Raw genomic sequence first — 17,372 nt, forward strand, 5'->3', positions numbered from 1 at the left:
CAGAGAGATCACTGGGACAAAGGGAATGCCTTTCTGTCAGCCAGTGACTCTCAGTACCCCCATTCTACGGCATACAGGCTCATTTTCTTTTGTAACATGGGTTGGCCCCAGTTTAAACTGGGGAACCAAGAACAATGGCCTCTTAATGGCACACTAAATTATAACACGATCCTCCAACTTGATCTCTTTTGCCGGAAACAAGGAAAGGACTCAGACGTTCCTTATGTCCAGACCTTTATGGCCCTTAGTCAGAATCCAGAGCTGAGGGACTCATGCCGCATGTGTCTTTCTGTTGCCGCCTTATCCCCCTGACCCCCTCTGTCTCCCTCTCCAGCAGATCTCCTAGACGACCCTCTACTCGACCTTTCCTGTCCCCCACCTCATCAACCCCCTTTGCTTCAGCCCCTGCCCCCGCCTCAACCCACAGCTCCCCAACAGGCACCCCCTTATCGGGGCAAAAGCCCCCTCTCCCCACACAATATCAAGAACTGCCCAACGCCAGGAAACAGGTTCTAATATGCTTCCCCTAAGGGAAGTAGCAAATGGAGACATGGGCATTATTAGAGTCCATTTTCCCTTTCCCATGTCTGACATTTTCCCAAATTCAAAACAAGTTAGGTTCCTTCAGTCAGGATCCCACCACTTTTATTAAGGCATTTCAGGCCCTCACTATAGCCTTTGACCTGACCTGGCAAGCCATTCACATAGTCCTGACCACTTGTACTCATGAAGAGAAAAACAGGATATGGGCATTAGCCCAAGCTTGGGCAGACGAGTCACAGCTCTGTTTCCAAAACCTGGATGGATGGGGACCCATTTTGGGCTAGCTAAATGACTCTCTTTGTAACTACACCCTCAATTTTAATCAGAAATTAGCCTGGAGTGTAATCCCTGGTCAGAGGAAAATAAATATGATGTACATGAGGGTAATTTCACTTTGTATTGGGGAAATTCAAGGAAAAGTGAGACTAAGAAATATATTAATGAAGACCATATATCCATAAATTGCTCGGCCCTGGGAACTAAATATGTGGGGATCGGTGTGACCACCCGACACTTACTTAGTTTAACCTCCCGACAAGACTTTCCTCCAAAATATAACATAATTCAACTAATATTTAGAAATTTGTTATGCCAGTCCCCCCATCACACTCATAATCAGTCAGAGCCTGGCTTCTCCCCTTTATGGATAGATGATTATTTCCTCGGTGCTTGGCCTTCCCAATGTAATCCTAGGCCATGGGACCCCAGTCTATTTCCAGAGGAAGACTCCCAAAACGTCAGGGCCTGGCTCTGGGGACCCACAGCAGGGGTATCCTTGAGGTACACCAGATTTTCATTTCTATGCAGTAACAGGGTCTGTATGGATCTTCCCACACTTTGGAGGGGCTCCTGCACAATTACTGTGGTGGTCCCAGCGGTGATCATTATGACTACAAAGGATTTAGCTTCCTTAGGCATTCCCAACCTTGGGTCCTTCCTCGAGGAGGCCTTCAGACCTGTCTGGGAGAGACAAAAACAAACCACTGATTGGGGGGACATGCTTATGATAACCCAGTTCTTGAACTGCCTGAAATAATACACGGCGTCTTTAGAGGGCTCTTTGGTTTGCAGGCATACCCCTCTTAGAGAGGAGCGTTCTCCATCTCACCATCATGGTCCAGGAATCTTGGAATGCTACAGTAGCAGCCATTGAGGAACAGCAGTCAGCCCTAGGCTCTCTGGCCGAGGTGCTTTTACAAAATAGGAGGGCCCTTAATGTTATAACAGCTGAGGTGGGAGGTGTCTGTGCCCTACTGAGTGAGACAGGCTGCTTCTATGTTCATACCTCTGGCCAGGTTGAAGAAGACCTTCAGAGTCTAAAGAAAAAGATCAAATTAACAGAAGATTTAAAAGAGAGAGCAGAACAGAGCCCCAGCTGGCTTTCCAGCTTCCTCTCCTCTATGGGGATCCAGATATGGACATGGCTGTTTCCCTTGTTGAGACCATTAATCCTGATAGCCTTTGTTTTGTTGTTTGGACCCTGCATATGAACACATTATCTAAGTTCATCTCCCAACGGGTTCAAAAGATTCAATTCCAGATGGTGCTACAACAAGGATACCAGCCAGTTGGCACACGGACTATGTTGGAGCAAGCCGCCTTATCATTCCGCGGGCTCTCATCTCCCTCCGTAAATACACCCTGACAGAGAGCGGGTATCGGGAACCCAGGACCCCTATGATGCCCCTGTCCAACAGGAAGAAGCTAGGAACGGTCATTGCCCTTTCCCCCAATAACCTGGGTTCCTCTGGCCGGAGATGGGGATAGGTAGATAGTCAGTCATGAACGGGGTATTAAGGGGCCAAAGATTTGGCCCATAAATGAAAAGAGGGGAGAATGTGGATCCCTGCATCAAGGACACCCTACATCAAGGACACAGGACAAAAACTCTAGAATTAACCAATCCCCCATAACAACTGTTGCCATGGGCTCTCCTGATCTAAACTGGACAGCCCCCCGTCTCCATATCAAGTAAAATATTCACCATGTAGCAACCTTATAGCATCCTGACCAATCACCTAATGCCATCCTGCCAGCAGGAATTTTCTTTGTCTTGAGGCTATAAAAGTTGGCTACTAGCCCACAAAGGGGGTCGACTTTCCCTGGCTACCAGGAAGTCGGCCCACTGTTCTTGCAGTGACCCTTCTCTTTAATAAACTCTGTCTTCCTTACATTCTGCCTTGTGTCTGGAAATTCTTTTCCGACCTGCGCTTGGACCACAACAGGTAATCTCGCATTGCCACAGGCGCACGGACATCATGGCATAAGAAAAGAATTTACAGAAATAAATGCTTATTTACTGAAATGCCAGAGCAGGTCTCTTTTGGAGCAGCTGACTGGTATTCTGTTTACTTATTCATTTGCTTATTTATTTATTTGGCTGCCTTGCATCTTTGTTGCTACACCCGGTCTTTCTCTAGTTGTGGCGAGCGGGGGCTACTCTTGGTTGAGGTGCGTGGGCTTCTCATTGTGGTGGTTTCTCTTGTGGAGCACAGGCTCTAGGCGCGTGGGCTCAGTAGTTGTGGCTCACGGGCTCTAGCGCGCAGCCTCAGTAGTTGTGGTGCACAGGCTTTGTTGCTCCGCAGCATGTAGGATCTTCCCGGACCAGGGCTCGAACCCATGTCCCCCGCATTGGCAGGCGGATTCTTAACCGCTGTGCCACCAAGGAAGTCCCTAAGTGGTATTCTTAAAGACCTCCTTTATCACTAGACTGCCTAGGTTCTAGAGAAATCATTACTTGTTCCCACCTCTCCATTCAGCCCTCTCAGGAGAAAAAGACCTTGCACTGATCGATTTCCAACACTCCAGCTACTTCTAGATACAGGCACTTAGAGGTGAATTCACAAAAGAGCAAGTCGTAAAATTGCACCTTTTATGTCAAGAATTGTACCACCTCTAGCTTCTCTCACTAACCTACCATAATTTGAGCTATGAGATGGGCAGAAGTGAAGACCTTTCTCTCTATTAAAGATCTACAGAATAAATCAGAAAGTTGAAAAACAATTGTGGGTAAACTCTTGGGTACCCCAAGGTCTCACTTGCCTGTGGCCTCTCTTAAGGCAGTTGACGTCACTGGTCTCATTTATTTTGGACTCTGGTAGCCATGAATCCCCACAGCAGGAGGCAATTAATTCAATTCATAGTCTAATGTTAATTTTGTAATGTTGTTATTGGATTATTTGGGTTTAATTTCCCTGAGGATTTAATACATTTCTCTTCCAAATTGTTCCTTTGCAAACTGCTGATGGAACTTCCTGTTTATTGTGGTCAGTAGATCCAAACTTTTGAGAAATGGGTGAAGCAAGGAGCAAGTTACGTTGGCTGAGTTCAGACTCTGGAAAAAGTGGAATGGATCAGCCTGGGTCTCTTTTAAAACATGCTTGTATGTAGTTGTTTCAAACTTTAGCAGTTCACCAGTTTTCAGTGCTGCTACTTGGGGTTTTGGCACATCAATTAATTTTTCTGACTGCAGTCAGTATCCAGAGTAGCTGATGTGACTAATTACTCCCTTGCCTCGACTGGGTTTACACTTCCAAGTTTAGAGTATAATTAGAGTTCTAATCTTATTAATATAGGGCTTGGCTCTTTTCAACTACATCTTCCATTAGCTTTGAAAATGTTAACAGGTATAAGAGAACATTACCTAACATACATAATACGAAATCACCATAAATCTTTGGATGAAATGCACTGCCATATACATAGCACATTTAGGGATTCTTGATGAGACATATGAGCATACAAAAATAAATCTGTCTTCCTGACGTGTGGCATTTCCACACATGCTTCATTTACTAAGACTTTAGAGAACTTAAGGCTACTCCCTTCTAAGCTTTTCTCTCCATCCTGGACATTTCTGAGCTTTGGAAACCCCAGATACTTAGCTTCCTACCAGACAGTGCTGGTGGGATGTCCCACAAGCATATCAAGTCCAGTATATCCAAAATGGAATTTATCCATTCAATACCTGTCTCTCCTCCTGTTTTCCATTTCAGTGAATAGTTACTGTATTTGTCAGGGTCCAATCAGAAGACAGAAAACACACAGCAATTTGAATAGGAAATGGTTAATATAGGGAATTACTAGTTATGACAGGAGATTAGCTATAAAGGGGTAAAGAATACTCGAGGGCCAAGGGAGAGTATCCAAGGGAAGGACAAACTGACTGGAATTTAGCCTGTATTGGAGAAGGTGTGGATAGTAGAGAAGTCTGTTGGGTCACCCCAACAGACTGTTGGGTCTTCCGCATCATGGTCTACAGTTAATTGTGTTGTTTCTAGTTTTGAGCTATTGCACTCAATAATAATGGCCTATATTTTTTGACTACTTGTCATGTGCCAGGAACTGTTCTGTTAAAGTGCTGTTAAGCACTTTGTGAATTAGCTTCTTTATCTTTCATGATAATCCCGTGAGCAGGTACCATTATTGTTCCTATTCTACGGAAAGGGAAACTAAGACACAGAAAGAGTAAGTAACTTTCCCTATAGGTGGCAGATCCAGGATTGAATGCAAGCAGTCTGAACACTTACTCCCTATGCTGGTCTGCCCAATCAAGGCTGTTATCTCCTAACTTCTAGATAGCTCTTACAGCTGTTCATTTGTCTCCATCCCCATTGCTTTTACTCAGTTCATCGTTTTCTCTTGCTTAGACCTTTGTCTTTGTCCTCTCCAGTTCTTCCTCCACCACACAATCAGAAAAATTTTTATAATACAATATATTTATGATTTCTTCCTTAATATCTTCCAATGGTTTCCCACTTCCCTCGGAATCCCTAAGCCCACTCTCTAGGACCTGTTCTCTGCTTATTTCTCCAGCATTCTCTCTCACCACTCCCTACCAACTCTGTTTTATGACTAACTTCTTTCTGTTCTTCCAAATGGATGAGGTTTCTCTTGCCTCCAGGCCTCTGCCCAGGATTTTCCTGTGCATGGGGTATGTATCCACTCCCCTCTGTCCTTCTTACACCGATTCGTTGTTTGGGTCTCAGCTGAGGCATCCTACGTTGGGAGAAGACTCTTCTGACTTCGCGTTCCGTCAATGGCTCCTTTCACTGACTTGCCCTGTTTCTTGTCTCCTCTTCTGCTGCTCTGTAAATTGTGTGAGAGTGGGACCTTGCTTGTGCAGATCATAGGAGTATTTCTATTGTCTATCTCACAGATGCTCAGAAAATTTTATTTCTAAATAAATGAATAAATTTTTCATTAGTATTGGGAATAGGAGTTAAAACTGAAGTTGCTTGTTACTTATTTTTCCTGGTTTTGGCCACCGACCAGAGTTTTCTCTTTACTGAGACTTATATATATTTTTTAATTAAAAAAATTTTTTTTGCGGTACGCGAGCCTCTCACTGTTGTATCCTCTCCCGTTGCGGAGCACAGGCTCCAGACGTGCAGGCTCAGTGGCCATGGCTCACGGGCCCAGCCGCTCTGCGGCATGTGGGATCTTCCTGGACCGGGACACGAACTCATGTCCCCTGCATCGGCAGGCGGACTCTCAACCACTGTGCCACCAGGGAAGCCCGAGACATATATTTTTAGACCTTAAGTTTGTGGCTTATTCTGAAACCATAACATCTTAACATTCTCTTGCTGAGGATTCGCATCGAGGGCTTTCCCAGACTGAGACCTCTACATGGACCGTCAGGGATAGGTAGGTTGAATGTGAACTTAGGTTTATTCTGTCATAGTGGAGCATGCAGCTTGATAAGTTCAATATGTCCTGATGGATCCTGCTGTGTTGATGGGCCAAAACACGAGGAAGGGTGTGAAAGGGGACTGCACAGCCCCAAGGAGGGCTTCCTGATGATGCTTCAGGGTCTCTCACTAGGCAGACTTCTTAGACCCACTGGCTGAGCACAGAAGAGGGTTCTGATTGCTTATTATTTGTCCACACCCACTAGCTGCACCCTAACCTCTGGCAGGCAGTTAGAGTTGGGGACAAATCATTTCCATCAATCAGGAAGTGAGCTGACTTGTTTTGGGTTTAGGACTTTGTAAGGCTCTGGTTTATCTGAACTCCTAGTAAAACATTTCAAATAGGAAACTGTTTTTGTGCCATGGGCTGTATGTTTTTATTTAAATCTTTATATAGAAGGGCCAGCTCACTCCACACATTGATCCAGGCCCCCTGAGGCCGTGGCAAGATCTACCAAAGAGGTAATGAATTTTAATATCCAGAGGAACCTCATTATAGAGCCCTTCTTCTTACCCTCAACCCAGCCATTTACTTTCCAGGCACTTGCCTTTTTACACTGTTTATTTCTTCCTTTCTCTCTAAGCATAATCCAGTTGTTATGCTATGCAGAAGAATTGATGGCTATTATAGTCTTATTTTGCATTTCATGTTTGCGAAGTATTTTGCAGCCATTTGTTAACTAATATCTGGCCCTCTTTAGAGGTGGGTGGTGGTATTACTGTATAATTTATTTCAGTATTATGTGTGCAAAGAGAAAGAAATACCTGCCTTGGTTCCAAACAAAAATATCCCTATGCAAATTGTGTAAAATTACTATTTTTAAAATGTGTGGTGGTGCCTTTGTTTCAAGATTTATGAGTGGCTTGTTATAATGAGCTTGTCATATTTCGGTAGCAGGGTTGTATTTACTTCTGTGTTTACGATGACAGATTACAATGCCAGGGCCTTGGAAGGTGCCGATGTGAATGTGAGACAAAGATTATTCCTTTAGTAAAAGCAGTTGAAATTCAATTCTGGTTGAAATAACTTAAAGAGTCAAATTGTAGAATACAAGAATAGACATTAAATATTTGTAAAAATTAATTCACATGATTTATTCTAGAAGGTTGATTAAATGGCAAGGTCGCTATATCTAAAGGACGTATTTTATTTTTTATTTTAAAAAAAATTTTTTTTTTTTGCGGTACGTGTGCCTCTCACTATTGTGGCCTCTCCCGTTGTGGAGCACAGGCTCCGGACGCACAGGCTCCCGACGCGTAGGCTCAGCGGCCATGGCTCACGGGCCCAGCCGCTCCGCGGCATGTGGGATCTTCCCGGACCAGGGCACGAACCCGTGTCCCCTGCATCGCATCGGCAGGCGGACTCTCAACCACTGCGCCACCAGGGAAGCCTTAAAGGACGTATTTTAGAACAATACATTGAACAAACTTGCAGTATCAGTATTAGATCTTTCAAACGATATGGTGTGGTACTGTTTAAAAATAATTTAAAGCAATTGTGCAAGGCTGATTAGGAAGCAAACTCTCCTCAGCAAGGCCTTCCAACTCGAGCTTTTATGTTTTTTAATGTTTCATTTTTATTGACATTTTTTCCCTTGCAGGAAAAATGTGTGATTTTTACTAGCCTGGCAGGGGGTTGTGGTACCTCTTGCCAAAGTGTCAAGAAAACTACGAATTCTCTACATGAGGGACAAAGGCCAGATGTTTAGTTAAAACAGCACATAGCATTTATACAAATATAGGTAATGGAAACCAAGACCTTTAGTGGGATTTCTTTTTTTTTTCTCTGTTTTTGGCCAATCTTGTCTTTTGATATTTTTAAAATAAGCAAGCAGCCATCTTGTTTTTCTAACCTGAGCAGAAGAATTTAGTTTCTTACAAAGTGTGTGCTTTTTCAATATCTTGGGTTTTTTTGTTTTATCTTTGTTTTGAAGGATTCTGCTCCAAAATGTGGAATGTGTTCTTCAAATAATAATTTGCTTTAATAAAAAGAAAGTGTGAGACTTTGAATAGCTTAGGAAGGACCTAGCCTAATCCTTAGGCTGACTTTTTCCACTATCCTGGCCACACCTTCACTGGGGAGGAAATCTGTCGCTTAAACCTACACGGATGTGGGTTTTGGAGGGTATTTAAAAAGACAACTGTTTCTCATCTCAAACAGAGGAATAAGGACAGATGGGTGACCAATAAAAATTAGCATCATCATTCAAATGGACCCTCCTAGATGCTCTTTCATCTCTGATGGAAAAAAATGAAAAGGGGGTGAATTGAAATATGCATATGAATTGATTGTTGTTCCTTTATTTTTTTCTTCCTGATTGGCGGTCACGTGGTTTCTGTGCTCCTGTGGGCTCTTGGTGAGAGCTCCCACAAGGTCTGCAGGAGCCATGCAATTGCCTTGGTTCTGAGTAGAAGCTGGCCTGGCTCTGACCACGCTTGCACTAACACACGGGCATTTGGACTTTATTCTTTTCTGTTACCAGTCCTTTGGCTTTGGCCATACTTCCTGCCTCTTTGCTCTAGGTCTGAGCTCATGTGAGTACCTCATACCAGTGGGCCCCTGGATTACACTGGCTGGACTTCATCACTGAGAAGGGGGTTACACTTCTCTTCAACACTGGTTTCATTGGACCCTCAAAGGGATGTGTCCATGACATAGCCAGGAATTACTGCATGGCAGTTTTGCTGGCTAAACTCAGTCAGGTCCATGACATATAAAATGCAACCAATTCTGAGCAAGCAAATAGAAAAGCCCTCAGCCAAATAGTTGTATTTGGAGGGGACACTTAAAAACATACTTTTAAACCTACAGTGACTTTGGGTATAAATTTAATTAAAGGAGAAGATTTTCTGGTAATCTTCTCATTGTAAAAGGGGAGATCTAGACAGAAAATTCTATACTTATGGAGGTTAAATGAACTAAATAAGTGTTAACCTAATCCTATTAAATATCAACTGGATTTAATTCTAAACTGGGTTTTGTACCAGGTGAATTTGAGAAATCAGGTATTTCCTTTTTGAGTACCTATAGTAAAGAAAACAGACAAAGCTAGGAAAGGTTTCAGAATATATTTAGATGCACAAGCAGGCATACCATCTCTAGGGACAATAGCCGATTATAAATACAGGCTTGAATGACCCAGAGCAGTTTAAGAATAGTGGGCTTTGGCTGATGGGCCCTGGTGGAGCCCCTTCTGATTTAATGATAGCAGTAGCCAATGATCCATGGTCTAGAAGCATCAATGTGGATCTTCCAATAAATACCTCCTCTGTCTGTGCCCCATTCCCCAACCTCTACGTCAAGAGCAGTAGAATCGCCCTTCCTATGTTTTCATATACTTTAGGCTGAAGTTTATTTAAAGTTATCTCTTTAAAACTTTCCTTAATGAATATCTTGACCTGATCTCATTTGGATTAAAATATCCAGGGGGGAAGGAGTCCTATAATCCTAGGCAGTCCCTGATACACAGGCTAAGCAGGGCGTGGTGAGAGATGGAATAGAAGAAAACTCACTGTGGGCTCACTTTGGACCTCCCTGCCTCCTGAGTGGTTTCCTGTTTGTGTAAGTGTTTTGTAGTTGAGGCCTTCATTATTGAGGACAGCGGCAAAACTAGGCTCTCCTTTACCTGAGAGATTACTCAAATCCTTTGTTGCATATTACTAAAATTTCTAATGTGTTTAAACAAAATGGGGAATTTATTATGAGGATACTGGGATGTCTTATGAATGAGACTGGGGCCTATAGAACATCTGGAGCCTAGGATTCAAATCACCATCAGGACTTTCTCCTGCATCCTCGTTTCTTCTCTCTGTGCATCAGCTTCATTATTCCCTCCTACCGCTGTCTTGATCTCTGCTTCTCTATCTGTTTGCCAAAACTTCTGAGTTTACACATCCTCAGTTTCAGCCACCCTATGAGAAACTGCCTCGTCTGAGTTCCAGATTCAACATGCCAGGGAAAGATTATGATTGGCCCGGTCTAGGTAAGGTACCCCATCCTGAACCAGTCATTTGTGGCCAGGGTGGGTCACACTGCCCTAACATAGAAGATCCAATTGCAAACCTGTGGAAGAGCTGGGGGTGGGTGGTACTACTGGGAAGACAGTACAGTAGGTGTTCAAAAGAGCAGGAAAGACAGAGTATAAGGGAGAATCTGGACTCTTCTCTCCCTAAATCCAATTCACTTTGCAGAGGAAAACTACTTCCCAAGCTGATGAAAAACTAGTTCTGACATGCAGTCAAAGGGCATCTTAACCATCCTGTGATGGTGTGGCTATTTCTGTTCCTCTCTAAAGGTGCTGAGGAGGTCTTTATCCTAGCCCAGTGATACCAGCAGACAGTGCTTTCATTGCTGCTGTCTAGATCTTTGTTTTTGCAAGCAGCTGTTCTTGTGTGATATTTCTGTGGCTCGTTTGGGGCTTTGATGATAAAAACAAAACAAAACAAAATAAATTCTAGATCTTCCTTCCCCAGGGGCAGCCGAGGGCACAATTCCCAGCTATTTCTCCATATATCCATGAAAAGCGGTGCCAACTTTGAGAGCCTGTAAGATTCCCTTTCTCCCCTGGCAGGTGAGAGCCCTGGCTCAAGTGTTCCTCTTTGGCATTTGGAGGCACTCCTGATTCCAGCATTATGCTCAGTACCAGATATGAAGTACTGTCCTGAGAATTTCAGGACCAGATGGTTTGGTCCCTAAATTGTCCTCTTTCCTAAATGTTTCACACCCTTTATGCTGCTATGTGATACTGGCTTGTTTCATTTCTTTGCACTGAGTTTACTAAGGTCAGGTGAGTTCTGTGACCCAAAGTAGAATGGTTCATTGCCCTCTGAGCAAGAAAGTTTATTTTTCTATTAAGTTAGGCAGATTTACCATTCTTTGCCTGATCCTTGGGTAGTCTTCCTTGGAAACACTCCAAAATTTCCTCTCCTTATATAATGAACGACGTAGAGATCAGCAAGGAGTGTTTATTTTGGAGACAGTAAAAATAAGACTCTTGTGTATAATTCCAAATATAGGCATATATTCTTTGGTAATTAGCTTCATTGTTCTCTGTCATTTTTTTTGACAGTGTTTACACTAAATTAGAAGTAGTAATAATGGGATATCCTAGTTCAATCCTACAACCATATCTGTCTACAATAAAATATTTGCTTTTAGTGACAGAAAGTATTTCAGAAGTGTTCATTAAAACAATTTGATAACTGTGTATCCATTATTAATAACCCAAGACGGGGATTACATGTTACGTGACTCGTAACCAATAAGGAGGCTGCCATTTCCATAATTATAAAGAATTCATATCACATCCATTTTACTATTCTGTATCATTTGACCCATTTATGGCTCATTCCGAAAGAGTAAGATTTAAAAATTTATAAAGTTTTTCAAATGAAAAATCTGCCAGGTAATTTCTCCCTTCCATTGCTGGCAGTAGATGCTCTCCATCTAAGAGGCTGAGTGTTTGGTTCCACAGCGCTCTCCTCTAACTACATAACAGTAAAGAGAGTTCAGGATCCCCTGAGTTATGGTGACCCCTCTCCCTCGAGAGAGAGCCTGGGCAGAGGGCGTACACCTGGGAAGCATTCTGAGGTGTAAATTGTGAAAAGGGAGTTGGGGAGGGTGATGTCAGTTGGCTACATCTGGAATAAAATTAAGCTGTGGGGTGAAAGGTAGCCACTCAGTGTCCACGTGCTCTCTGTTCAGTGGTCCAGTCAAAGGTTCTGACCAGCCCATTTGGAGAAAAAGTTGAGCAAATGCTCTGCAGGGCTGGCTGAGTCATCAGCCCAGAAAGTTCCCCCAAAGGGTTGCGTACTAGTTGCTGCTACCACTGCTGCTATTATTCTAGAGTTCACTGTGGGCTGGAGGAAGAGAAGGTGGGGTGCAGCCTGGGAGTGAGGAGAGCATAACTGGAAGGTTGGTAGAAGATGGATTTTTATCTTCTAGGTTTCCTTTCTGGCACAGAAGAAGGAATCAGGCCTAGTGAATGATTCTTGGCCTGTTATTCTTCTCCTTCACCCCCACTCCAAATCTCAAATGCAGTTCACCTTGGAGCGTCTTATAATTAGGGTCAAGGAGATCCCGAGCTTATTGTTACACCTGAGAACCTGGGGCAGCGTTGTTCCTAACACACTGCAAATTAGTACCGAGAGACTAACTCCTTTCCCACGTGATCTGATTGCATCACCCTCTCTCTCTCTTTGGACAGGCATGTTGAACAGCAGTTGCTGAAGTGATTTTGATGAAATATGACCTTTGAAGACTGTGGCCACTGACCAAAGAATCTGAACTACAGTTTCCAACATTTTACAGGCTACAAAACATAAGCTGGCCAGCATTTATTGCTTGTACTAACAGCTTGAGTCAAGTTTCCTAAGCCTACAGAGAAGACCTCTTACTGCTGCTAATTTTACTATCAGCAAAGAAAAGGGAAATAGGAAACCATATGGAATGGCTGAATGAGAGCAGTATGAACTCGGATTATCCGAAGAGAGGGCAACTTTTTTCTAAAACTAAAAAGGACTCAATTTGCATAGAAATAAAGTGGGGAAAAAATGTAATGTAGAAAAAGTTATAAGCAGAGATTCTGCTCTGGCCTCTCAGGATGGCATTGATTTACATATTAAGGCAGTCACCAGGGAAATGTTAAAAACCCTCTAGGGAAATTTCCAATGTGATGGATAGAACTTTAATATTAATATAGGATTCATCATGATAATGTAAGTCATAGATCTAAGTCTCCCTTCATCAAATGAATAGTCCCTTTCCAGCCTATTATACAGGCAGCACATGCTTTAAATAGTGTCACGTGGGAGACTTGAAGTCTTTCTTTACCTGCAGTTTCTGAAGTTTTGTTCACAGGAATAGTGGCCCACCGGGTCATCCATCTTTAATTACATCATCTAGACCATTTGCATTTTCCCCTTTTTATTAATATTTAGTGTTCCTTAAAATATACTTCCATCGTACTTTTTTTCACAAATAGAAAAAGCATAATTCAACACATACTATTTCATACATGCAGTGACTATGAAGGGAAGATCTGATTCTTAATCTATTCGTTGATCATTATACAAGGAAAAAAGTGATTTCTGGGTTGCTATTTGATTTAGTTATCTAGTACATAATTGTCAACCATATGCATGTGTATTGTTCATCTTACTCAGGGTTTCCTAGTCTTCTAACACTGACACCCCACAAAATGGTGGCTGAGTCTCTCTAGAATCCTATAAGACGATGACAATCTTTTTGGAATGAGAATGATTGCAGTGCTGATACCAATATAATAAATGCCAGTAATAATAAATGTTAAGATTCACTGCTGCTTTTTTCAGCAGAAATTCGAATGTTCATTAGTGGAGCATATAATCACTTTTTCTTTAGCCCAAAACACGCATGAAAATAAATTCATAAGTACAGACTATGAATACAGACATAAATTGTGTACACAGACAAGTAGACCCTCAAGTTCTACAAGGAAGAGGGGGCTTTCCTTAAGCCTGGAATCACTGCACTATGTCTTTAAATTCGTGATGTGCATTGGTTTCATTCTATTCCATTTCTCCGCTCATGAAGTAACCAATGTCAACATTTGGGGTATCATTTCATGTATTTAGTTGGTATCCATTTTGGGGTGTAAAGGTTGAGAAGTCCTGCTGTAAAGAAAATTATTTAATGAGTAGACTCTAGCATTCCTAACTTTCTTTTGACCTAACTTTCTTTTGATCTTATTTTTCAAATAAGATCTATAAACACATTTGGAAATGCTGGCCTAGTGGAGGTGTTCATAAACTGGGACTCCTCGATTTTTTTTTTTTTTTGGCTGCGTTGGGTCTTCGTTGCTGCACGCGGGCTTTCTCTAGTTGTATCCGGGGCGGGGGGGCTACTCTTCGTTGCACGTGCTTCTCATTAAGGTGGCTTCTCTTGGGGAGCACAGGCTCTAGGAGCGCGGGCTTCAGTAGCTGTGGCTTGCGGGCTCTAGAGCGCAGGCTCAGTAGTTGTGGTGCGCGGGCTTTGTTGCTCCGTGGCATGTGGGATTTTCCCAGGCCAGGGCTCAAACCCGTGTACCCCCATTGACAGGCGGATTCTTAACCACTGCGCCACCAGGGAAGCCCACCTCCTGGATTTTTTTTTTTTTTGCGGTTCGCGGGCCTCTCACTGCTGTGGCCTCTCCCTTTGTGGAGCACAGGCTCCGGACGCGCTGGCTCGGCCATTGCTCACGGGCCCAGCCGCTCCGCGGCATGTGGGATCTTCCCGGACCGGGGCACGAACCCGTGTCTCCTGCATCAGCAGGCGGACTCTCAACCACTGCGCCACCAGGGAAACCCCACCTCCTCGATTTTTAAGCTTTGGTTTTCACTGGGAACTTTGAGATGAACTCCAATTCATCCTTTAAGTTCTGACTCAGATGTCACTTCCTCCGTGAAGATTTCTCCACTTGACCTAGAATGAATATGTAATTCTTCCCTTCGCCCCCTACCCCCATAGCAATTTTTTCAAGTCCATATCAGTGTTTAGATCATGAGTTATTTATTTTTAATTTCCCCCCTCTAGTCTACAATTTCCTTTATTTTAAGGAGTGTGTTTTTACTCTCAGTGTCCTGCAGAACACCTGGCTCATTGTAAGAGTTCAACAAATAACTGCTGAAGGAATGAATGAGTAAGTAAAGCTTGGGAACTTAAGCAGAAAAATTATCTCTCTGGGGTGTTGGTATGTGATTAATGAATGAACCCTTCTGAGTTAAGTACTTTTTCCATTATAGTGACTAATTCCCATACAGTTGATTAGATTGAGATTGACTCTGATGTGAAATGGTTAATCATTTAGTCTGCCAAAAATACAAGATCGACTGTTATTTAGTCTGTTTTTTCCCCTTGTATAGACATGAGTCGTCTACTGTATATGAAAAATTCTAGTACCCATTCATAGCAGATATATTTTTCTTATCTACACTCACTATCAGTCCATAACTCAGAATTTTCTTTTGTTTAACTGTTAAAGGAAAAAAAATGACATTTATAGACCCTTTTACTTTTCCTCAAAAACCTAGCATTATAGATGAAAAGAATTGCAGATTAGGCTATATTGTGCTTTTAGCCCTTTTATTTATAATATTTAAAACATTTTTCTGATATACTCTTTAAGTTTCAAGCTTATAAATTTTATTGTGGTTTAGGCATATTTTCCTCCCCTCCTTCCTTCCTTCGTTCTTCCTTTTTTTTTTTTCCATCTTTGAAAAGATAAAGATGGACTAGAATAAAGATAATAATCTCCCTCCCTGACTCTACCCTGCTCTAGTTCAATGCCAATGTTAACCCTTTGGTGTATCACTTCGTATATTTGGTTGGCATAAATTTTGGAGGGTGTAAGGACCCAGAAGGCTACACTTATAACAGTCTTTTCTACACTACCCTGTTCTCTTTTGAAGATGTTTCACAAAGCCCCAACCTACTAAGGACATTAAGAGGAATGAATATGCCCAGGAAACTTAATTATGTTTCTGTCATAGATACTAGGCTGGCAAATTAGCTGCGGTTAAGAAGTTCACTGTGAAGTGTTGTCAGAATGTAAAAGAAGAGGCAGCACACCTGATTGGAAGAGGAAAAATAGAGTTAAGCCAGAAAGGTTGTTAGACACCTGCTGTCTCCCTACCTCCCCACTTAATGTTTTTAGCAATGAAGACTACCACTGCAGCTAAGTGACACTCATAGGTACTGTTGGCACCACGGGGAGGCCTAAAAGAAAAACAAAAGGGATGACCGTAGTTGGGGAGGGAAGGGAGGAGGAAGAAAGAGACAGAGGAAGAGGAGAGGGAGACCATGTGATGTAACGGGAAAAGCACTCAATTTAGTAAACTCTGGTTTCCCAGCTTCCCTGTAACCTTGGCAAGTTAGCTAGCTCAGAGTCTCTTCAGATAAAAAGTTTGTGGATTGCTGATGATCTCTAAGGGCTCTCTACCTCTAAAAGGTTACGTTGGTGATGTGAGATAAAGAATTTAAGAGAGCTGGAGAGAAGGAAAAGATATGCATGCACAGGATTGTTAAAGCCACCCAACTCAGGTGCACCTGAATTTGCTCAGGAGCAATTCCTGCTTTCTCAAATCTGGGGAACACCTGATTAGACCTAGAAGTTTCTGTTCATTAGCTGGGGTGGAGATGAATATCTAGCTTACAGAGAAAGGAGCTGTTTTATATATAACCCCTGCCAGGAAGCCAAAAGATGGTGGGAATAGATAGAGTCCTTGTTTATCATTTAAGTCTGGAACCTGCTGCTTCATCCCAGGAAACCAAGCATGGAAATAGTGATTGGATCTTCAAACCCTCATCTTTAGATGGGGTACTGTTGACAGGGCACAAACTCCTTGGCTAAGTACCAGGGGTTCCTGGGAACCAATCCTCTGTAGCAGGGTTTAGACTCAAGACTATTTGAAGGCCAAAACAAAGAGAATGAGTTTCACATTCTCACGCAACTGCTCTGATGTCTGAATTCCAAAGGCATTCCAGAAACAGAGCTCAGACTTGGTCCCTTGACCATCAGAGTTCTCCCTGTAGCCCATTTCAGGGTAAGCCTGGGGACAGTCAGCTGTGGAATGTTAGAAGGGTAGAATAAGTTTCCAGGGCTGTAGGCTGTTAGTTGATTCCCCAGAAAGCAGTCCTGTGAAGCCATTCTTATTTTTACACATGGCGTATCTGAAAAAGGGATTATCTGGCAAATTGCAACATTTTTTGTTTTATGTGCCTCTGAAGGCAAGATGTGTTTTGTCCTCCATCAAGTCTTAAAAAATATTTATCCTGGCATCTTCCCATTTTTCTTTCCACATGGAAACTCCGATATTTTTAAGACTAGTTGTGAAATCATTCCTAGATATGCACATTACATGGAGATCTTAGAAAAACTTTTAAAGAAAATGAATATAAAGTGATATTTCTTTTATGAAGCAGACGTTACAAACTATTCTTTTGTTGGGCTTTTCTTGATTAGCAAGATGTAATAAAATGACGTATATTCTCACCCTGTGGTGGGTACACTTTATCTAGTGGAACAGAATATTGAAAACAGCATGGAAGTTAAGAAAAAAATGAGAATTTGAAAAAATGTCCTCTTTTTTTTTTTTTTTTTTTTTTTTTTTTTTTTGCGC

This window comes from Neophocaena asiaeorientalis, unplaced genomic scaffold, assembly GCF_003031525.2.
Source record: "Neophocaena asiaeorientalis asiaeorientalis breed wild unplaced genomic scaffold, Neophocaena_asiaeorientalis_V1.1 scaffold36, whole genome shotgun sequence".
NCBI classification, from domain to species: Eukaryota; Metazoa; Chordata; class Mammalia; order Artiodactyla; family Phocoenidae; genus Neophocaena; species Neophocaena asiaeorientalis.